General features: G+C 51.5%; 1 protein-coding gene across 2 annotated transcripts in view; it reads left to right on the top strand.

The window, feature by feature from the left end:
- The window catches only part of clp1 (cleavage factor polyribonucleotide kinase subunit 1), a 74239-nt gene that overhangs the window by 10709 nt on the left and 38955 nt on the right, over nucleotides 1–24575 (top strand). The window lies entirely within an intron of this gene.

Below are 24575 nucleotides of genomic sequence, written 5' to 3'. Positions count from 1 at the left end.
AAAAAAATCTCTGGTACCAAATCAAATTGCAGGGTCCCTGACCCAAACTTCAGCCTGTAAGACAAGAGGTCCTTGACCTAAGGCTAACCACAATTGGGGTCCCTGACCTTAAGTACTCTACTAGCAGTACAATTTAGATTCGAGCACCGTCACCTGTTTAGTTACTTCCGTCAGGGATGAGGGGTCGAACCACCAATCCGAGAGCGAGAGAGAGAGAGAAAGACCAAGGTTAATCTTACCTTGTGCCGGCGTCTGTCTCTTTCCTCCGGGTCTGGCTCGATCACTTCTTCAGTCCCCCACGGAATTCACTCAGGATGTTGGTAACTGCTCGCTTGCGCCAAACGCTCAAGTCAATATTTTCCCGCTTCTGTAGTAGAAAGATTTAACACACTCGTTAAGACAAAATAACAAAGCTTTATTTTCGAAAATACCGCATGCAGTACTGGCTGAAACTTGAAGTCAGAGAGCAGTCAACAAAACTGCTGAGTCTTTCGCAAGTTCCGCGCTTTCGCAGAGAATTAGCTCAATATTTATACATTATCATTATCAAGATTGCGTGACAACAATATAGTCAGGTATTTGATCGGAAATACAAACGGAAGCATAGAACAGACGTTTTTTGGTCACATCACTCATACCATTATCTTGTCCTTGGAGGGAACATTGAAAGGTCGGAATAGAATTATTGCTTCCTGAACTTATCTTGTTTAATTCCTACGGCCCTAGGCTATGACGAGTTAGTTTTATCAGGAGTTGCCGAGGTCCGGTGTTTTGGAATGGCTCGACCTTCGCTGGTCTTTTCAGACTTCAAGTTATGCAGAGTTGGCCTTATCCGTCTTACAGTCTGAAATGGTGAGGGCAGCATTTCTTACAGGGGTCTGGTGAACTGTGAGCATTCTTTACCTGGGCCTGGGGAGCTGGAATGAGGAGTTCAGCCTTTCTTACATTGTATCAAACATTTTGACCAGTCTTCCCATTGACCCGTTTTCCCATCCTGCCATTACTTAATTCGTACCATATCACAGTTCCACACTGGCTCCCCTCTGAGAGAAGAAATTCCTCCTCATCTCCGTCTGAAATGGGTGACCTCTGGTCCCAGACTCTCCCACACGGGGAAACATCCTCTCAGAATCTCCCCTCACTCTGAGATTCTGCCCTCTGCTCCCAGACTCTCCCGCACGGGAAACATCCTCTCAGAATCTCCCCTCACTCTGAGATTCTGCCCTCTGGTCCCAGACTCTCCCACACGGGGAAACATCCTCTCAGAATCTCCCCTCACTCTGAGATTCTGCCCTCTGGGCCCAGACTCTCCCACACGGGGAAACATCCTCTCAGAATCTCCCCTCACTCTGAGATTCTGCCCTCTGGGCCCAGACTCTCCCACACGGGGAAACATCCTCTCAGCATCTCCCCTCACTCTGAGATTCTGTCCTCTGGGCCCAGACTCTCCCACACGGGGAAACACCCTCTCAGAATCTCCCCTCACTCTGAGATTCTGTCCTCTGCTCACAGACTCTCCCACATGGGGAAACATCCTCTCAGAATCTCCCCTCACTCTGAGATTCTGCCCTCTGGGCCCAGACTCTCCCACACGGGGAAACATCCTCTCAGAATCTCCCCTCACTCTGAGATTCTGTCCTCTGCTCCCAGACTCTCCCACACGGGGAAACATCCTCTCAGAATCTCCCCTCACTCTGAGATTCTGCCCTCTGGGCCCAGACTCTCCCACACGGGGAAACATCCTCTCAGAATCTCCCCTCACTCTGAGATTCTGCCCTCTGCTCCCAGACTCTCCCACACGGGGAAACATCCTCTCAGCATCTCCCCTCACTCTGAGATTCTGTCCTCTGGGCCCAGACTCTCCCACACGGGGAAACATCCTCTCAGAATCTCCCCTCACTCTGAGATTCTGTCCTCTGCTCCCAGACTCTCCCACACGGGGAAACATCCTCTCAGAATCTCCCCTCACTCTGAGATTCTGTCCTCTGGGCCCAGACTCTCCCACACGGGGAAACATCCTCTCAGCATCGACCCTGTCAAACCCGTGATATCAGGAAACGGCTGGACACTGGATACTGCAAAGGCTCTGGGCCCCGACAATATCCCGGCAATAGTACTGAAGACGTTTGCTCCAGAACTTGCCGCACCCCCTAGCCAAGCTGTTCCAGTGCAGCTACAACACTGGCATCTACCCGGCAATGTGGAAAATTGCCCAGGTGTGTCGTGTACACGAGAAACAGGACAAATCCAACCCAGCCAATTGCCCCCCCCGATCAGTCTCCTCTCCATCATCAGTAAAGTGTTGGAAGGGGTCATCAACAGTGCGGCACTTACTCAGCAATAACCTGCTCACGGATGCTAGTTTGGGTTCCGCCGGGGTCACTCAGCTCGACCTGATTACTGCCTTGGTTCAAGGGGCAGCACAGTGGTGCAGTGGTTAGCACTGCTGCCTCGCGACGCCGAGGTCCCAGGTTCGACCCCGGCTCTGGGTCACTGTCCGTGTGGAGTTTGCACATTCTCCCCGTGTGTCTGCGTGGGTTTCGCCCCCACAACCCAAAGATGTGCAGGGTAGGTGGATTGGCCACGCTAAATTGCCCCTTAATTGGAAAAAATGTATTGTGTACTCTAAATTTATAAAAACCAAATTGCAGCCTTGGTTCAAACATGGACACAAGAGCTGAATGCCAGAGGTGAGGTGAGGGTGACTGCCCTGGACATCAAGGCAGCGTTTGACCGAGTCTGGCATCAAGGAGCCCGAGCTAAACTGGAGCCAGTGGGAATCAGGGGGGAAACTCTCCGCTGGTTGGAGTCATACCCGGCACAAAGGAAGATGGTTGTGGTGGTTGGAGGTCAATCATCTCAGTTCCAGGACGTCACGGCGGGAGTTCCTCAGGGTCGTGACCTCGGCCCTCGACCATCTTCAGCTGCTTCATCAGCGACCTCCCTTCCATCAGAAGGTCAGAGGTGGGGGTGTTTGCGGACGACCGCGCGATGCTCAGCACCATTCGCGACTCCTCAGATAGCGAAGCAGTCCCTGTCCAAATGCAGCGAGACCCGGACAATATCCAGGCTCGGGGCTGACAAGGGGCAAGTTCCATTCGCGCCGCACACGTGCCCGGCAACGACCGTCTCCGACAAGAGAGGGTCTAACCCCCGGCCCCTTGACGTTCGACGGCATTACCATCGCTGAATCCCCCACAATCCACATCCTGGGGGTTACCATTGATCAGAAACTGAACTGGGCCCAGCCACATTAATACTGTGGCTACCAGGGCAGGTCAGAGGCTGGGAATCCTGCGGAGAGTAACTCACCTCCTGACCCCCCCCACCCAAAGCCTGCCCACCATCGACAAGGCACAAGTCAGGAGTGTGAGGGAAACTCTCCACTTGCCTGGGTGAGCGCAGCTCTGACAACACTCGAGAAGCTCGACACCATCCAGGACAAAGCAGCCCCGCTTGATCGCTCCCCTTCCACAAACATTCACTCCCCACCCCGCCGACGCACAGTGTCAGCCGTGTGTCCCATCTACAAGATGCACTGCAGCAACTCACCAAGGCTCCTCAGGCAGCACCTTCCAAACCCACAAACGCCTCCATCTAGAAGGACAAGAGCAGCAGATACCCGGGAACGCCACCGCCCGGAGGCTCCCCTCCGAGTTACTCACCCCCCCCCCCCCCGACTGGGAAATATATCGGCCGTTCCTTCACTGTCGCCGGGGCAACATCCTGGAACTCCCTAACAGCACAGTGGGTGTACCTACACCTCCAGGACTGTAGCGGTTCAAGAAGGCAGCTCACCCCCACCTTCTGAAGGGCAACTAGGGACGGGCAATAAATGCTGGGCCTAACCAGCGACACCCACATCCCGCAAATGAATTTTAAAACAGTCCTTCAAGCCTGCTTCGGCATTCAATCAGATCATGGCTGATCTCTCCCTGGTCTCAAATCTACCTCCCCAACTGTGGCCCATATTTCTTTAACCTGTTTTGTTTATCATAAGTATATCTCTCTCTCTCCTTGAACCCATTTAATGACTCAGACTCCACCGCACGCTGGGGCAGAGAGTTCCACAAATTCACCCCCCCTCTACGAGAAGTAGTTCCTCCTCGTCTCAGTTCGAAATCTACCGCCTCTCAATCTATATCCGTGACCTGCCGTTCTAGATTGGGCCACAAGGGGGAGCATTTGGTCTGCGTTTACTTTGTCAATCCCCCTTAGTATTTTAGACAACTCAATCAGCTCCTTCTAAACTCCCAACGCGTATAAGCTCAAACTGTTTAATCTCTCCTCATTCGCCAACCCTTCCATCCCCGGAATCGATCTGGTGAACCTCCTCTGAACTGCCTCCGATGCCCCTACATCCTTCCTCAAATAAGGAGACCCAAACTGTACACAATACTCCAGATGTGGTCTCACCAACACCCGAGACAATCGCAACACCCCTTCTCAACGTTTATACCCCAGTCCATTTGCAATAGACGCTAACATTCCATTCGCCTTTTTAATTACATGCTGTACCTGCATACCTTTCATACAAATGAAATGAAAATCGCTTATTGTCACAAGTAGCCTTCAAATGAAGTTACTGTGAAAAGCCCCTAGTCGCCACATTCCGGCGCCTGTTCGGGGGAGGCTGGTACGGGAATTGAACCGTGCTGCTGGCCTGCCTTGGTCTGCTTTCAAAGCCAGCGATTTAGCCCCGTGCTAAACCAGCCCCTGTGATTCATGAACTAAACACTCCCGGATCCCTCTGCCCAGGGGCATCGTGAATCTGTTTTGCTGCAATTGTAGAAGGTGTTAGTGAGGCCACACCTGGAGTATTGTGTTCAGTTTTGGTCTCCTTACCTGAGATAAGGACGTACTGGCACTGGAGGGTGTGCAGAGGAGATTCACTAGGTTAATCCCAGAGCTGAAGGGGTTGGATTACGAGGAGAGGTTGAGTAGACTGGGACTGTACTCGTTGGAATTTAGAAGGATGAGGGGGGATCTTATAGAAACATATAAAATTATGACGGGAATAGATAGGATAGATGCGGGCAGGTTGTTTCCACTGGCGGGTGAAAGCAGAACTAGGGGGGCATAGCCTCAAAATAAGGGGAAGTAGATTTAGGACTGAGTTTAGGAGGAACTTCTTCACCCAAAGGGTTGTGAATCTCTGGAATTCCTTGCCCAGTGAAGCAGTTGAAATGTTTTTAAGATAAAGATAGATAGTTTTGTGAAGAATAAAGGGATTAAGGGTTATGGTGTTCGGGCCGGAAAGTGGAGCTGAGTCCACAAAAGATCAGCCATGATCTCATTGAATGGTGGAGCAGGCTCGAGGGGCCAGATGGCCTACTCCTGCTCCTAGTTCTTATGTTTTGGATTGGATTGGATTTGTTTATTGTCACGTGTACCGAGGTGCAGTGAAAAGTATTTTTCTGCGAGCAGCTCAACAGATCATTAAGTACATGAGAAGAAAAGAGAATAAAAGAAAATGCATAATAGGGCAACACAACATATACAATGTAACTACATAACAGCGACATCGGATGAAGCATACAGGGTGTAGTGTTAATGAGGTCAGTCCATAAGAGGGTCATTTAGGAGTCTGGTGACAGTGGGGAAGAAGCTGTTTTTGAGTCTGTCCGTGCGTGTTCTCAGACTTCTGTATCTCCTGCCCGATGGAAGAAGTTGGAAGAGTGAGTAAGCCGGGTGGGGAGGGGTCTTTGATTATGCTGCCCGCTTTCCCCAGGCAGCGGAAGGTGTAGATGGAGTCAATGGACGGGAGGCAGGTTCGTGTGATGGACTGGGCGGTGTTCACGACTCTCTGAAGTTTAAGGTGGCCACCGGGCACACATGACGGCGGCGAGGATGAGCAAGTTTTTCGGGGTGGAAGACAGATGTGCGAGGTGCACGGGAAGCCCAGCGAACCACGTCCACATGTTTTGGGCATGCCCGAAGCTTGGAGGGTTTTGGTAGGGTTGTTATAAAAGTTGACAAATACTTCAATAAAAATAAACTGGATTAAACTGAGCCTAGCACATGATGAGGAGGAATTGACCCTACTTAGGGCTCCCGCCCACAGACCCGGCTCTAACTCTCCTCCTAACTCCTCCTCCCATTTGCCCTTAAGCTCCTCCACCGGGGTTTCCTCTGCCTCCAACAGGTCCTGGTAGATGTCCGACACTTTCCCCTCCCCCACCCAGGTACCGGAAACTACTCTATCCTGTATCCCCCGTGGCGGCAGCAGCAGGAAGGCCACCACCTGCTTCCTCAGGAAGGCCCCGCACTTGTAAATATCTAAAGCCGTTCCCTGGCGGCAGTTTAAATTTGTCCTCCAGCGCCTGCAGGCTGGGAAAGCTCCCATCGATACACAGGTCACCCATCCTAATACCCGCCCTCTGCCAGCTCTGGAACCCGCCATCCACCCTGCCCGGTAGAAACCTGTGGTTATTACATATCGGGGACCAGACCGACGTGCCCTCCACCCTCTTGTGTCTCCTCCGCTGCCCCCAGATCTTCAGTGCCGCCACCACCACCCGGCGTGTGGAGTATCGGGCCGGCGAGAACGGCAGAGGTGCCGTTACCGACGCTCCCAAACTGGTGCCTTTACATGACGCCGCCTCCATCCGCTCCCACGTCGACCCCTCCCCCACTACCCACTTCCTAATCATGGCTATATTGGCCGCCCAGTAGTAGTTGCAAAAGTTCGGCAATGCCAGCCCTATACTCGCGGGGTCTTATTCGCCCACACAAATCCCGAGATGATCTTATTCACCCGCTTGACAAAGGCCTTGGGGACGAAGATGAGAAGGCACTGGAATACAAATGAGAACCTGGGAGGGCCCTCATTTTCACGGTCTGTACCCTCCCCGCCAGTGACAGCGGGAGCATGTCCCATCTCTTAAAGTCCCCTTCCATTTGTTCCGCCAGCCGGGTCAGATTAAGCTTACGCAACGAATCCCACTTCCGGGCCACCTGTATACCCAGGTAGCGAAAGCTCTTCTCTACCCTCCTCAGCGGCAGCTTCCTCAGTCCCTTCTCCTGCCCTTTAGCCTGGATCACAAACAGCTCGCTCTTCCCCACTTTTATACCCCGGAAAACTGCCAAATTCCCTCAAGATCCGCATGACCTCCCCCCCCCCCCATCCCCTCCAGTGGATCCGAAATACCCAGGAGGAGATCATCCGCGTAGAGCGAGACCCGATGGTCCACCCTCCCCGGACCCTGCCAGTTCCTTGAAGCTCTCAACGCCATGGCCAGCGGCTCAGTGGCTAGAGCAAATAATAACGGGGAGAGGGGACACCCTTGCCTCGTCCCCCCCGGTGCAATTCAAAATACCGCAACCTAAGCCGGTTCGTGTGGACGCTTGCCACCGGCGCCTGGTACAGCAACCGCACCCACCAAATAAAGCCCTCACCAAACCCAAACCTATCCAGCGCCTCCCACAGGTACTCCCACTCCACCCGGTCAAACGCTTTCTCTGCCTCCATCACTGCCACAACCTCTGCTTCCTCCCCTTCATAGAATTTAGATCATAGAATTTACAGTGCAGAAGGAGGCCATTCGGCCCATCGAGTCTGCACCGGCTCTTGGAAAGAGCACCCTACCCAAGGTCCACACCTCCACCCTATCCCCATAACCCAGTAACCCCACCCAACACTAAGGGTGATTTATCACGGCCAATCCACCTAACCCGCACATCTTTGGACTGTGGGAGGAAACCGGAGCACCCGGAGGAAACCCACGCACACACGAGGAGGATGTGCAGACTCCGCACAGACAGTGACCCAAGGCCGGAATCGAACCTGGGACCCTGGAGCTGTGAAGCAATTGTGCTATCCACAATGCTACCGTGCTGCCCACTTTCCGAGGGCATCATAGCAATATTTAAAAGCCTCCGCACATTGGCATTAAGTTGCCTGCCCTTAACAAATCCCGTCTGGTCTTCCCCTATCACCCCCGGGACACAATCCTCTATCCTCGTGGCCAAGATCTTAGCCAGTAGCTTGACATCCACATTTAGTAACGAGATTGGCCTGTAAGACCCACACTGTTCAGGGTCCTTCTCCCGTTTAAGAATGAGTGAGATCGAGGCCTGCGACATTGTAGGGGGGGAGGGTAGAGATTGTAAACCGTTGAGGTCGGAGGACTGACCCCTGCGGCACTCCGCTGGTTACAATGCGCCAACCAGAGAAGGACCCATTTACCCCGACCCTCTGCTCTCTGTCAGTCAGCCAATCCTCAATCCAGTCTAGTACTCTACCCCCAATCCCTTACAATCTCACCTTCTGGATTAATCTTTCATGTGGCACCTTATCAAAAGCCTTCTGGAAGTCTAGATATACCACATCCATAGGTCCCCCATTATCCACCTTGCTGGTTACACCCTCAAAGAACACAAGCAGGTTTGTCAAGCATGACTTGCCCTTCGTTAAACCCTGCTGACGATGGTGAATTGAGCTTTGTCTTTCCAAATATTCAGTCATCCCCTCCTCAGTGATCGATTCCAGCGGCTTCCCCCCCCCCCCACAGAGGTCAAGCTAACCGGTCTACAGTTTCCTATTTCCTGCCCCTCTCACTTTTTGAATAGTGGCATCGCATTAGCGCGTTTCCGATCCACCGGGACCCTTCCAGGATCCAGGGATTTCTGAAATATCATAACCAATGCGCCCACGATCTCCTCTGCCAACCCCTTAATACCCAAGGGTGCAGGCCATCAGATCCCGGCGACTTATCTGCCTTTAATCCCATCCGTTTATTTAATACCGTCTACCTTGTGATGGTTATTGCATTGACTGCAATTTTTGGAAATGTTTTATTACCCGCTACCATGAAGACAGAGGCAAAATATTGGTTCAGTGCCCCTGCCATATCTGTGATCCCCATTATTAAAAACCTGGTACCTAAATGCTCCCAGTATTGGGAATAAGGTCAACGAACTGACAGCACAAATAGAGACAATTGGGTATGATTTGGTGGGGATCACTGGAGCATGGTTGCAAGGGGACCAGGACTCATAGATTATCATAGAATTTTACAGTGCAGAAGGAGGCCATTCAGCCCATTGAGTCTGCACCGGCTCTTGGAAAGTGCACCCTACCCAAGGTCAACACCGCCACCCTATCCCCATAACCCAGTAACCCCACCCAACACTAAGGGCAATTTTGGACACTAAGGGCAATTTATCATGGCCAATCCACCTAACCCGCACATCTTTGGACTGTGGGAGGAAACCGGAGCACCCGGAGGAAACCCACGCACACACGGGGAGGATGTGCAGACTCCGCACAGACAGTGACCCAAGCCAGAATCGAACCTGGGACCCTGGAGCTGTGAAGCAATTGTGCTATCCACAAGGCTACCGTGCTGCCCCTGGGAGTTGAATTTCCAAGGATACTGAAAGAATAGACAGGATGGAACAGGAGGTGGAGTATCGTCCTCTAAAGGGCCAACATTTACTTCAGCTATTCCCTTCCTCTTTATAAACGTATAGAAGTTTTTGGCATCAGTGTTTATGTTTTCTGCTACTTTCCTTTCGTAGTTCACCTTAGCTCTTTGGATATTATTTTTAGTAGCCTTTTGCTTAATCTTAAAGTTCTCAGGGCAGCACGGTGGCGCAGTGGGTTCGCCGTGCAGTCTCACGGCGCCAGGGTCCCAGGTTCGACCCCGGCTCTGGGTCACTGTCCGTGTGGAGTTTGCACATTCTCCCCGTGTTTGCGTGGGTTTCGCCCTCACAACCCAAAGATGTGCAGGTTAGGTGGATTGAACACGCTAAGTTGGCCCTTATTTGGAAAAAATGAATTGGGTACTCTAAATTTTTTTTAAAAACCTTAAAGTTCTCCGAATCCTCCACCTCACCACTAGCTTTTGCGGTACGGTACGCTCTAGTTTTTGCCTATGCGCCCTCCTTGACTTCCTTATTTAGCCGTGGACCATCCTTCTCCCTTTTACAATCCCTCTCAGGAATACACTTTAATTGCGCGGTATTTAATATCTCCCTGATCATCTGTCCTTGTCCCTCAACTGTCCTCCCCTCAATTATCTGTGCCCAGTCCACTTGGGCCAACTCTTTCCTCAGGCCTGCCCTCTGCTCAAACTCTAATCTGGCACTCTGTCCTCTCTCACTCAATCTGAATTGAAAATTCAGATTGCTGCGATCTTTGCTGCCAAGAGGATCCTTAATGACAAGATTATTTATCAAACCTTCTTTACTAAATCTAAAATAGCCTGCTCCCTGGTTGGCTTCATAGAAACAATCCCTCATACACTCTCTTAAATCTCCCTTGTCGCTACCCTTGCCAATTTGATTAATCCAGTCCATATGCATGTTAAAATCACCCATGGTTACCGTTGGGCCTTTCTCACAAGCCCTCATTATTTCCTGGTTTATACTATTGTTCTGGGCGAGGCGTTTTCAGAACCCCCAAAATGTTTCATGGAGTTCAACCCACCTCCCCCTTTAATGTATTTGTTGCTTTTCCGAGCACACGGCTTGTTCTCCAGGTGTGGGATTACAATTATGGACACGTGGGTTTTTAAACGCAAAACAATGTTTATTCCATGAACTCAACTTAACTTCTTAAATAAACATTGGATCTCTTAACACCCCTTACTTCAAAGATAACTCCGAAAATATTACAACAGTAAATAATTCCTCAAAATGTTCCTTCGAACTTCCAAGAGACTTAACACCTTTAAACAGAATCACATCAGGTTAAAGGCTTTACTATTATGAGTTTAAATCACCCAAATGATCCAGAGATGGTCTTTCATGGCAGAGATCCAGCTCACTGCAAACACAGACACTCCCAAGCTCTTTTCCTCCAAACTGAAAATTCAAAATGGCTGACTGGAGCTCAGCTCCACCCACTCTCTGACATCACTGTTTTCTTAAAGGTACATTGCTAAAACATCCATGTCTTAAAGGTACTGTCACATGACACAATGCCCCACTCCTACCAAGGAGACTTTTCCCTTGTTTATTTCCACCCAGATTGATTCACCATCTTGCCCTTAGTGCCAATATCATTTCTTAATACAGCCTTAATGTCACCTTTAACCAATAAAGCAACTCCCCCTCCTGTTCCATCCTGTCTATTTCAGTATCCTTGGAAATTCAACTCCCAGTCCTGGTCCCCCTGCAACCATGCTCCAGTGATCCCCACCAAATCATACCCATTTGTCTCTATCTGTGCTGTCAGCTTGTTGACCTTATTCCCAATACTGGGAGCATTTAGGTACCAGGTTTTTCAATATACTGATTTGTCTTTCCCTCAGGATTGTCTTGTGCACTCCTTTGTTAACCTCTGATAACACTCAGCCTCATCCGCAACTTTCACTCCCACAGTCGCTTGACATTTTGCTTTTTTACATTTCCTTTCCCCTCTAGTCGTCAGACTGGCCCTGGCCTGTTCATCCTAACAACCTCCACCTTCTCCTCACATACTTACCTGCTGCTCTGGTCCCCATTAACCTTTGCACGTCTTGTAATTTTACCCTTCCCTCCCCATTTGCTGGTTTAAAGTCCTTGTGACCACCCTATTTATCCTTTCCACTAGAATACGGGTCCCAGGTCAGTTCAGGTGGAGACCGTCCCAAAGGTCCCAATACTGATGCCAGTGCCCCTTGGAATGGAGCCCCTCTTTCCCACACCACCTCTTTAGCCACGTGTTTCCTTCCCTAATTTCCTCATCGCTACGCCAATTTGCACGTGGATCGGGTAATAATAATTATAACCCTTGACGACCTATTCTTTCATTTTCTTCCGAGTTCCTGATAATCCCCAAACAGGTCCTCCTTCCGAGTCTTGCCCATGTTGTTTGTCCCAACGTGGACCACAACAACTGGTTCCTCCCCCTCCCTGTCCAATATCCTTTCAAGCCGGTTAGAGATGTCCCTCACCCTGGTACCAGGCTGGCAACACACCATCCAGGACTCTTGGTGCTGCTTGCGAAGGACGCTATCAGTTCCCTTAATTATGGAATCCCCTACAACTAACTACCTCTTGTCTTTTTGCTCTCCCGCTATTGTCTGGTCCGACTTTCTGCCTCTTTATGATGACTATGTTCATGGCAGGGTGCCCCGGAGAGGGAGCACATGGTGTCCGCTGGCACCAACAAGGCCGCCCGTGCTCGGTGGGCACCACGTGAAATGTGCTTCACCGACTCAACTCAACACATGTTTGATTTGGTGTTTTAAGTTGCCTTTGTGTTTTTGTTTTTTTAAATTAATTTACGGGTTGTGGGGGTCTCTGGCTGGACCAGCGTTTGTTGCCCATCCCTAATTGCTCCTCAGGAAGGTGGTGGTGAGCTGCCTTCTCGAACCGCTGCCGTCCCTGAGGTGTAGGTACACCCACTGTGCTGTTAGGGAGGGAGTTGCAGTACGTTGTCCCGGCGACAATGAAGGAGCGGCCGATATATTTCCCAGTCAGGGTGGTGAGTAACTCGGAGGGGAGCCTCCAGGTGGGGGGGATCCCAGATATCTGCTGCTCTTGTCCTTCTAGATGGAGGCGGTCGTGGGTTTGGAAGGTGCTGCCTGAGGAACCTCGGTGAGTTGCTGCTGTGCATCTTGTAGATGGGACACACGGCTGACACTGTGCGTCGGTGGGATGGGGAGTGAACGTTTGTGGAAGGGGAGCAATCAAGCGGGGCTGCTTTGTCCTGGATGGTGTCGAGCTTCTCGAGTGTTGTTGGAGCTGCGCTCATCCAGGCAAGTGGAGAGTTTCCCTCACACTCCTGACTTGTGCCTTGTCGATGGTGGACAGGCTTTGGGGGGGGTCAGGGGGTGAGTTACTCTCCGCAGGATTCCCAGCCTCTGACCTGCCCTGGTAGCCACAGTATTAATGTGGCTGGGTCCAATTCAGTTTCTGATCAATGGTAACCCCCAGGATGTGGATTGTGGGGGATTCAGCGACGGTAATGCCGTCGAACGCCAAGGGCCGGGGGTTAGACCCTCTCTTGTCGGAGACGGTCGTTGCATCACTTTACTGATGATGGAGAGGAGACTGATCGGGGGGCAATTGGCTGGGTTGGATTTGTCCTGTTTCTCGTGTACAGGACACACCTGGGCAACTTTCCACATTGCCGGGGAGATGCCAGTGTTGTAGCTGTACTGGAACAGCTTGGCTAGGGGGTGCGGCAAGTTCTGGAGCACAAGTCTTCAGTACTATTGCCGGGATATTGTCGGGGCCCACAGCCTTTCCAGTATCCAGTGTCCAGCCGTTTCCTGATACCACGCTGAGTGACTCGTATTGGCTGAAAACTGACGTCTATGATGCTGGGGACCTCCGGAGGAGACCGAGACGGATCATCCACTCGGCACGTCTGCCTGGAGATTGTTGCGAATGCCTCGGCCTGGTCTTTTGCACAGATGTGCTGGGCTCCTCCAGCATTGAGGATGGGGATATTTGTGGAGCCTCCTCCTCCAGTGAGTTGTTTAATTGTCCCCCGCCAGTCACTGCTGAGCGTGGCAGAGCTTCGATCTGATGCATTTGTTGTGGAATCGCTTCGCTCTGTCTATTCCTTGCTGCCTATGTTGATTGGAGCACAAGTACCCGTGTGGTTTAGCTTCACCAGGACAACACCTCATTGTTTCGGTCTGCCTGATGTTGCTCCCGGCTCTCCTGCAGTCTCCATTGAACCAGGGTTGACCCCCTGGCTGGGTGGTGATGGTAGAGTGGGGGATATGTCGGGCCCTGAGGTTAGATTGTGGTTGAGTACAATTCTGCTGCTCCTGGAGGCCCACAGTGCCTCCTGGAGGCCCAGCCTTGAGTTGCTGGATCTGTTTGAAGTCTGTCCCATTTAGCTCGGTGGTAACGCCACACAACACGATGGGGGGTATCCTAGATCTGTTCGAAGTCTATCCCATTTAACTCGGTGGTAACGCCACACAACACGATGGGGGGTATCCTAGATCTGTTCGAAGTCTGTCCCATTTAGCTCGGTGGTAACGCCACACAACACGATGGGGGGTATCCTAGATCTGTTCGAAGTCTGTCCCATTTAGCTCGGTGGTAACGCCACACAACACGATGGGGGGTATCCTAGATCTGTTCGAAGTCTGTCCCATTTAGCTCGGTGGTAACGCCACACAACACGATGGGGGGTATCCTAGATCTGTTCGAAGTCTGTCCCATTTAGCTCGGTGGTAACGCCACACAACACGATGGGGGGTATCCTAGATCTGTTCGAAGTCTGTCCCATTTAGCTCGGTGGTAACGCCACACAACACGATGGGGGGTATCCTAGATCTGTTCGAAGTCTGTCCCATTTAGCTCGGTGGTAACGCCACACAACACGATGGGGGGTATCCTAGATCTGTTCCAAGTCTATCCCATTTAGCTCGGTGGTAGTGCCACACACCACGATGGAGGGTATCCTAGATCTGTTCGAAGTCTGTCCCATTTAGCACGGTGATAGTGCCACACAACACGATGGGGGGTATCCTAGATCTGTTCGAAGTCTGTCCCATTTAGCTCGGTGGTAACGCCACACAACACGATGGGGGGTATCCTAGATCTGTTCGAAGTCTGTCCCATTTAGCTCGGTGGTAACGCCACACAACACGATGGGGGGTATCCTAGATCTGTTCCAAGTCTATCCCATTTAGCTCGGTGGTAGTGCCACACACCACGATGGAGGGTATCCTAGATCTGTTCGAAGTCTGTCCCATTTAGCACGGTGATAACACCACACAACACGATGGGGGGTATCCTAGATCTGTTCGAAGTCTGTCCCATTTAGCTCGGTGGTAACGCCACACAACACGATGGGGGGTATCCTAGATCTGTTCGAAGTCTGTCCCATTTAGCTCGGTGGTAACGCCACACAACACGATGGGGGGTATCCTAGATCTGTTCGAAGTCTATCCCATTTAGCTCGGTGGTAACGCCACACAACACGATGGGGGTATCCTAGATCTGTTCGAAGTCTATCCCATTTAGCACGGTGATAGTGCCACACAACACGATGGGGGGTATCCTAGATCTGTTCGAAGTCTATCCCATTTAGCTCGGTGATAGTGCCACACAACACGATGGGGGGTATCCTAGATCTGTTCGAAGTCTGTCCCATTTAGCTCGGTGGTAACGCCACACAACACGATGGGGGGTATCCTAGATCTGTTCGAAGTCTGTCCCATTTAGCACGGTGATAACGCCACACAACACGGTGGGGGGTATCCTAGATCTGTTCGAAGTCTGTCCCATTTAGCTCGGTGGTAACGCCACACAACACGATGGGGGGTATCCTAGATCTGTTCGAAGTCTGTCCCATTTAGCTCGGTGGTAACGCCACACAACACGATGGGGGGTATCCTAGATCTGTTCGAAGTCTGTCCCATTTAGCACGGTGGTAACGCCACACAACACGATGGGGGGTATCCTAGATCTGTTCGAAGTCTATCCCATTTAGCTCGGTGATAGTGCCACACAACACGATGGGGGGTATCCTAGATCTGTTCGAAGTCTGTCCCATTTAGCTCGGTGGTAACGCCACACAACACGATGGGGGGTATCCTAGATCTGTTCGAAGTCTGTCCCATTTAGCTCGGTGATAGTGCCACACAACACGATGGGGGTATCCTAGATCTGTTCGAAGTCTGTCCCATTTAGCTCGGTGGTAGTGCCACACAACACGATGGGGGGTATCCTAGATCTGTTCGAAGTCTGTCCCATTTAGCACGGTGATAACGCCACACAACACGATGGGGGGTATCCTAGATCTGTTCGAAGTCTATCCCATTTAGCTCGGTGGTAACGCCACACAACACGATGGGGGGTATCCTAGATCTGTTCGAAGTCTGTCCCATTTAGCTCGGTGGTAACGCCACACAACACGATGGGGGGTATCCTAGATCTGTTCGAAGTCTATCCCATTTAGCTCGGTGGTAACGCCACACAACACGATGGGGGGTATCCTAGATCTGTTCGAAGTCTGTCCCATTTAGCACGGTGATAGTGCCACACAACACGATGGGGGGTATCCTAGATCTGTTCGAAGTCTGTCCCATTTAGGTCGGTGATAACGCCACACAACACGATGGGGGGTATCCTAGATCTGTTCGAAGTCTGTCCCATTTAGCTCGGTGATAGTGCCACAAACCACGATGGGGGGTATCCTAGATCTGTTCGAAGTCTATCCCATTTAGCTCGGTGGTAACGCCACACAACACGATGGGGGGTATCCTAGATCTGTTCGAAGTCTATCCCATTTAGCACGGTGGTAACGCCACACAACACGATGGGGGGTATCCTAGATCTGTTCGAAGTCTGTCCCATTTAGCACGGTGATAGTGCCACACAACACGATGGGGGGTATCCTAGATCTGTTCGAAGTCTGTCCCATTTAGCACGGTGGTAACGCCACACAACACGATGGGGGGTATCCTAGATCTGTTCGAAGTCTGTCCCATTTAGCTCGGTGATAGTGCCACAAACCACGATGGGGGGTATCCTAGATCTGTTCGAAGTCTATCCCATTTAGCACGGTGGTAACGCCACACAACACGATGGGGGGTATCCTAGATCTGTTCGAAGTCTATCCCATTTAGCTCGGTGGTAACGCCACACAACACGATGGGGGGTATCCTAGATCTGTTCGAAGTCTATCCCATTTAGCTCGGTGGTAACGCCACACAACACGATGGGGGGTATCCTAGATCTGTTCGAAGTCTGTCCCATTTAGCTCGGTGATAGTGCCACACAACACGATGGGGGTATCCTAGATCTGTTCGAAGTCTATCCCATTTAGCTCGGTGGTAACGCCACACAACACGATGGGGGGTATCCTAGATCTGTTCGAAGTCTATCCCATTTAGCTCGGTGGTAACGCCACACAACACGATGGGGGGTATCCTAGATCTGTTCGAAGTCTGTCCCATTTAGCTCGGTGATAACGCCACACAACACGATGGGGGGTATCCTAGAACTGTTCGAAGTCTGTCCCATTTAGCTCGGTGATAGTGCCACACAACACGATGGGGGGTATCCTAGATCTGTTCGAAGTCTGTCCCATTTAGCTCGGTGGTAACGCCACACAACACGATGGGGGGTATCCTAGATCTGTTCGAAGTCTGTCCCATTTAGCTCGGTGATAGTGCCACACAACACGATGGGGGGTATCCTAGATCTGTTCGAAGTCTGTCCCATTTAGCTCGGTGATAGTGCCACACAACACGATGGGGGGTACCCTAGATCTGTTCGAAGTCTGTCCCATTTAGCTCGGTGGTAACGCCACACAACACGATGGGGGGTACCCTAGATCTGTTCGAAGTCTGTCCCATTTAGCTCGGTGATAGTGCCACACAACACGATGGGGGGTATCCTAGATCTGTTCGAAGTCTATCCCATTTAGCTCGGTGGTAACGCCACACAACACGATGGGGGGTATCCTAGATCTGTTCGAAGTCTGTCCCATTTAGCTCGGTGATGACGCCACACAACACGATGGGGCGTATCCTAGATCTGTTCGAAGTCTGTCCCATTTAGCTCGGTGGTAACGCCACACAACACGATGGGGGGTATCCTAGATCTGTTCGAAGTCTATCCCATTTAGCTCGGTGGTAACGCCACACAACACGATGGGGGGTATCCTAGATCTGTTCGAAGTCTGTCCCATTTTGCTCGGTGGTAACGCCACACAACACGATGGGGGGTATCCTAGATCTGTTCGAAGTCTATCCCATTTAGCACAGTGGTAACGCCACACAACACGATGGGGGGTATCCTAGATCTGTTCGAAGTCTGTCCCATTTAGCTCGGTGGTAACGCCACACAACACGATGGGGGGTATCCTAGATCTGTTCGAAGTCTGTCCCATTTAGCACGGTGGTAACGCCACACAACACGATGGGGGGTATCCTAGATCTGTTCGAAGTCTATCCCATTTAGCACGGTGGTAACGCCACACAACACGATGGGGGTATCCTAGATCTGTTCGAAGTCTATCCCATTTAGCACGGTGATAGTGCCACACAACACGATGGGGGGTATCCTAGATCTGTTCGAAGTCTATCCCATTTAGCTCGGTGGTAACGCCACACAACACGATGGGGGGTATCCTAGATCTGTTCGAAGTCTGTCCCATTTAGCTCGGTGATAGAGCCACACAACACGATGGGGGGTATCCTAGATCTGTTCGAAGTCTGTCCCATTTAGCACGGTGGTAACGCCACACAACACGATGGGGGGTATCCTAGATCTGTTCGAAGTCTATCCCATTTAGCACGGTGATGGTGCCACACAACACGATGGGGGGTATCCTAGATCTGTTCGAAGTCTATCCCATTTAGCTCGGTGGTAACGCCACACAACACGATGGGGGGTATCCTAGATCTGTTCGAAGTCTGTCCCATTTAGCTCGGTGGTAGTGCCACACAACACGATGGGGGTATCCTAGATCTGTTCGAAGTCTATCCCATTCAGCACAGTGGTAACGCCACACAACACGATGGGGGTATCCTAGATCTGTTCGAAGTCTATCCCATTTAGCACGGTGATAGTGCCACACAACACGATGGGGGGTATCCTAGATCTGTTCGAAGTCTGTCCCATTTAGCTCGGTGATAGTGCCACACAACACGATGGGGGGTATCCTAGATCTGTTCGAAGTCTATCCCATTTAGCTCGGTGGTAACGCCACACAACACGATGGGGGGTATCCTAGATCTGTTCGAAGTCTGTCCCATTTAGCTCGGTGATAGTGCCACACAACACGATGGGGGGTATCCTAGATCTGTTCGAAGTCTATCCCATTTAGCTCGGTGGTAACGCCACACAACACGATGGGGGGTATCCTAGATCTGTTCGAAGTCTGTCCCATTTAGCTCGGTGGTAACGCCACACAACACGATGGGGGGTATCCTAGATCTGTTCGAAGTCTATCCCATTTAGCTCGGTGGTAACGCCACACAACACGATGGGGGGTATCCTAGATCTGTTCGAAGTCTATCCCATTTAGCTCGGTGGTAACGCCACACAACACGATGGGGGGTATCCTAGATCTGTTCGAAGTCTGTCCCATTTAGCTCGGTGATAGTGCCACACAACACGATGGGGGTATCCTAGATCTGTTCGAAGTCTATCCCATTTAGCTCGGTGGTAACGCCACACAACACGATGGGGGGTATCCTAGATCTGTTCAAAGTCTATCCCATTTAGCTCGGTGGTAACGCCACACAACACGATGGGGGGTATCCTAGATCTGTTCGAAGTCTGTCCCATTTAGCTCGGTGATAACGCCACACAACACGATGGGGGGTATCCTAGATCTGTTCGAAGTCTGTCCCATTTAGCTCGGTGATAGTGCCACACAACACGATGGGGGGTATCCTAGATCTGTTCGAAGTCTGTCCCATTTAGCTCGGTGGTAACGCCACACAACACGATGGGGGGTATCCTAGATCTGTTCGAAGTCTGTCCCATTTAGCTCGGTGATAGTGCCACACAACACGATGGGGGGTATCCTAGATCTGTTCGAAGTCTGTCCCATTTAGCTCGGTGATAGTGCCACACAACACGATGGGGGGTACCCTAGATCTGTTCGAAGTCTGTCCCATTTAGCTCGGTGGTAACGCCACACAACACGATGGGGGGTACCCTAGATCTGTTCGAAGTCTGTCCCATTTAGCTCGGTGATAGTGCCACACAACACGATGGGGGGTATCCTAGATCTGTTCGAAGTCTATCCCATTTAGCTCGGTGGTAACGCCACACAACACGATGGGGGGTATCCTAGATCTGTTCGAAGTCTGTCCCATTTAGCTCGGTGATGACGCCACACAACACGATGGGGCGTATCCTAGATCTGTTCGAAGTCTGTCCCATTTAGCTCGGTGGTAACGCCACACAACACGATGGGGGGTATCCTAGATCTGTTCGAAGTCTATCCCATTTAGCTCGGTGGTAACGCCACACAACACGATGGGGGGTATCCTAGATCTGTTCGAAGTCTGTCCCATTTAGCTCGGTGGTAACGCCACACAACACGATGGGGGGTATCCTAGATCTGTTCGAAGTCTATCCCATTTAGCACAGTGGTAACGCCACACAACACGATGGGGGGTATCCTAGATCTGTTCGAAGTCTATCCCATTTAGCTCGGTGGTAACGCCACACAACACGATGGGGGGTATCCTAGATCTGTTCGAAGTCTGTCCCATTTAGCACGGTGGAAGTGCCACACAACACGATGGGGGGTATCCTAGATCTGTTCGAAGTCTATCCCATTTAGCTCGGTGGTAGTGCCACACAACACGATGGGGGGTATCCTAGATCTGTTCGAAGTCTGTCCCATTTAGCTCGGTGGTAGTGCCACACAACACGATGGGGGGTATCCTAGATCTGTTCGAAGTCTATCCCATTTAGCACGGTGATAACGCCACACAACACGATGGGGGGTATCCTAGATCTGTTCGAAGTCTGTCCCATTTAGCTCGGTGGTAACGCCACACAACACGATGGGGGGTATCCTAGATCTGTTCGAAGTCTGTCCCATTTAGCTCGGTGATAGTGCCACACACCACGATGGGGGGTATCCTAGATCTGTTCGAAGTCTATCCCATTTAGCTCGGTGGTAGTGCCACACAACACGATGGGGGGTATCCTAGATCTGTTCGAAGTCTATCCCATTTAGCTCGGTGGTAACGCCACACAACACGATGGGGGGTATCCTAGATCTGTTCGAAGTCTATCCCATTTAGCTCGGTGGTAACGCCACACAACACGATGGGGGGTATCCTAGATCTGTTCGAAGTCTATCCCATTTAGCTCGGTGGTAACGCCACACAACACGATGGGGGGTATCCTAGATCTGTTCGAAGTCTATCCCATTTAGCTCGGTGGTAACGCCACACAACACGATGGGGGGTATCCTAGATCTGTTCGAAGTCTGTCCCATTTAGCTCGGTGGTAACACCACACAACACGATGGGGGGTATCCTAGATCTGTTCGAAGTCTATCCCATTTAGCTCGGTGATAGTGCCACACAACACGATGGGGGGTATCCTAGATCTGTTCGAAGTCTATCCCATTTAGCTCGGTGATAGTGCCACACAACACGATGGGGGGTATCCTAGATCTGTTCGAAGTCTGTCCCATTTAGCACGGTGATAGTGCCACACAACACGATGGGGGGTATCCTAGATCTGTTCGAAGTCTATCCCATTTAGCTCGGTGGTAACGCCACACAACACGATGGGGGGTATCCTAGATCTGTTCGAAGTCTGTCCCATTTAGCACGGTGATAGTGCCACACAACACGATGGGGGGTATCCTAGATCTGTTCGAAGTCTGTCCCATTTAGCACGGTGATAGTGCCACACAACACGATGGGGGGTATCCTAGATCTGTTCGAAGTCTATCCCATTCAGCACAGTGGTAACGCCACACACCACGATGGGGGGTATCCTAGATCTGTTCGAAGTCTATCCCATTTAGCACGGTGATAGTGCCACACAACACGATGGGGGGTATCCTAGATCTGTTCGAAGTCTGTCCCATTTAGCTCGGTGGTAACGCCACACAACACGATGGGGGGTATCCTAGATCTGTTCGAAGTCTATCCCATTTAGCTCGGTGGTAACGCCACACAACACGATGGGGGGTATCCTAGATCTGTTCGAAGTCTATCCCATTTAGCACGGTGATAGTGCCACACAACACGATGGGGGGTATCCTAGATCTGTTCGAAGTCTGTCCCATTTAGCTCGGTGGTAACGCCACACAACACGATGGGGGGTATCCTCAATGTGAAGAAGGGACTTTGTCACCGCAAGGACTGTGCAATGGTCATTCCTACCAATATTGTCATGGACAGATGCGACTGCAGCAGGCAGGTTGGCGAGGATGGGGTCCAGTATGTTTTTCCCTCTTGTTGGTCCCTCACCACCTGCCGCAGTCCCAGTCTAGCAGCGATTCCTTTCGGACCCCGGCCAGCTCGGTCTGTGGTGGTACTACCGAGACACGTTTGGCGATGGACACTGAATTCCCCCCCACCCAGAGTACATTCTGTGCCCTCGTCCACCCTCAGCGCTTCCTCCAAGTGGTGTTCAACATGGAGGAGGACTGACTCACCAGCTGACGGTGTCCGGTACGTGGAAACCAGCAGGAGGTTTCCTTGCCCGTGTTTAACCTTCATGGGGTCCAGAGTCGATGTTGAGGAGTCGCAGGGCCACTCCCTCCCGACTGTATCCCACTGTGCCGCCAGCTCTGCCGGGTCTGTCCTGCCGGTGAGACAGGACGTCCCCAGGAATGGTGATAGTGGTGTCTGGGACATCTGTGAGTGTGACTACGTCAGGCTGTTGCTTATCCGGTCTGTGAGACAGCTCCCCCAACTTTGGCACAAGCCCCCGGACGTTAGCGGCCCGTCTGGCTTCTTTCCTTTTTATTGACTTTGTGGCGGTTCTGAGTGGTTTGCTGGGCCCTTTCAGAGGGCTTCACCGTGGGCCTGGAGTCACATGTAGGCCCCGACCAGGAGTGGACAGCAGATTTCCTTCCCAAAGGGGCATTCGTGACCCCGATGGGAATTTACGACAATTGATAATGGTTTCACGGCCATCGTTAAACTTTTAGTTGGAGATTTTTATTGAATCCAAATTTGGGCCGGCGGTGCAGTGGTCAGCACTGCGGCCTCACGCCGCCGAGGACCCGGGTTCGATCCCGGGGTCACTGTCCGTGTGGGGTTTGCACATTCTCCCCGTGTCTGCGTGGGTTTCGCCCCCACAACCCAAAGATGTGCAGGGTAGGCGGATTGGCCGCGCTAAGTTGCCCCTTAATTGGGAAAAAAACCCAAATAACTGGTCCCCACTCGTGTTGTCGTGGCCAATATTTAATCCCTCGGTCGACACTGTTCACACAGGACTGCCCAGCCACTGACACACTGGGAGAATGTGAAGTTATCCCATCTGGCGGGAAGACGTCACAAAAAGCAGGATTGCTGTTGAAATGAAAATGAAAATGAAAATCGCTTATTGTCACAAGTAGGCTTCAAATGAAGTTACTGTGAAAAGCCCCTAGTCGCCACATTCCGGTGTCTGTTCGGGGAGGCTGGTACGGGGAGGACATCAGCCCAGTAACCCTGCCTCCTGTGACATCATCCCATTAATCCTGCCCCCTGTGACATCATCCCAGTAATCCTGCCCCTGTGACATCATCCGAGTAATCCTGCTCCCTGTGACATCATCCCAGTAACCCTGCCGCCTGAGACATCATCTCAGTAATCCTGCCTCCTCATGACATCATCCCAGTAATCCAGCCTCCGAAAGACATTAGGCCAGTAATCTTGCCCACTGTGACATCATCCCAGTAATCCTGCCCCTGTGACATCATCCCATTAATCCTGCCCCCTGTGACATCATCCCATTAATCCTGCCCCCTGTGACATCATCCCAGTAATCCTGCCCCTGTGACATCATCCGAGTAATCCTGCTCCCTGTGACATCATCCCAGTAATCCTACCTCCTGTGACATCATCCCAGTAATCCTGCCCCTGTGACATCATCCCAGTAATCCTGCCCCTGTGACATCATCTCAGTAATCCTGCCTCCTCATGACTTCATACCAGTAATCCTGCCTCCTGTGAAATCATCCCATTAATCCTGCCCCCTGTGACATCATCTCAGTAATCCTGCCTCCTCATGACTTCATACCAGTAATCCTGCCCCCTGTGACATCATCTCAGTAATCCTGCCTCCTCTTTACACCATCCCTGTAATCCTGCCCCCGTGACATCTCCCAGTAACCCTGCCTCCTGAAAATGAAAATCACTTATTGCCGCAAGTAGGCTTCAAATGAAGTGACTGTGAAAAGCCCCTAGTCGCCACATTCCGGCGCCTGTTCGGGGAGGCCGGTACGTGGTGGACATCAGCTCAGTAAACCTGCCTCCTGTGACATCATCGCAATAATCCTGCCTCCTCTTTACACCATCCCAGTAATCCTGCCGCCTGTGACATCATCGCAATAATCCTGCCCCCTGTGACATCATCGCAATAATCCTGCCCCCTGTGACATCATTGCAATAATCCTGCCCCCTGTGACATCATCCCAGTAATCCTGCCCCCTGTGACATCTCCCAGTAACCCTGCCTCCTGAAAATGAAAATCGCTTATTGTCACAAGTAGGCTTCAAATGAAGTGACTGTGAAAAGCCCCTAGTCGCCACATTCCGGCGCCTGTTCGGGGAGGCCGGTACGTAGTGGACATCAGCTCAGTAAACCTGCCTCCTGTGACATCATCGCAATAATCCTGCCTCCTCTTTACACCATCCCAGTAATCCTGCCGCCTGTGACATCATCGCAATAATCCTGCCCCCTGTGACATCATCGCAATAATCCTGCCCCCTGTGACATCATCGCAATAATCCTGCCCCCTGTGACATCATCCCAGTAATCCTGCCCCCTGTGACATCTCCCAGTAACCCTGCCTCCTGAAAATGAAAATCGCTTATTGTCACAAGTAGGCTTCAAATGAAGTGACTGTGAAAAGCCCCTAGTCACCACATTCCGGCGCCTGTTCGGGGAGGCCGGTACGGTAATCGAACCGTGCTGCTGCCTTGGTCTGCTTTAAAAGCCAGCGATTTAGCCCATTGTGCTAAACCAGCC

This window comes from Scyliorhinus torazame, chromosome 4 (assembly GCF_047496885.1).
Source record: "Scyliorhinus torazame isolate Kashiwa2021f chromosome 4, sScyTor2.1, whole genome shotgun sequence".
In the NCBI taxonomy this organism is placed as follows: domain Eukaryota; kingdom Metazoa; phylum Chordata; class Chondrichthyes; order Carcharhiniformes; family Scyliorhinidae; genus Scyliorhinus; species Scyliorhinus torazame.
The sequence above is the reverse complement of the archived record's forward strand: the minus strand, read 5'-3'. Positions and strand labels throughout refer to the sequence as shown.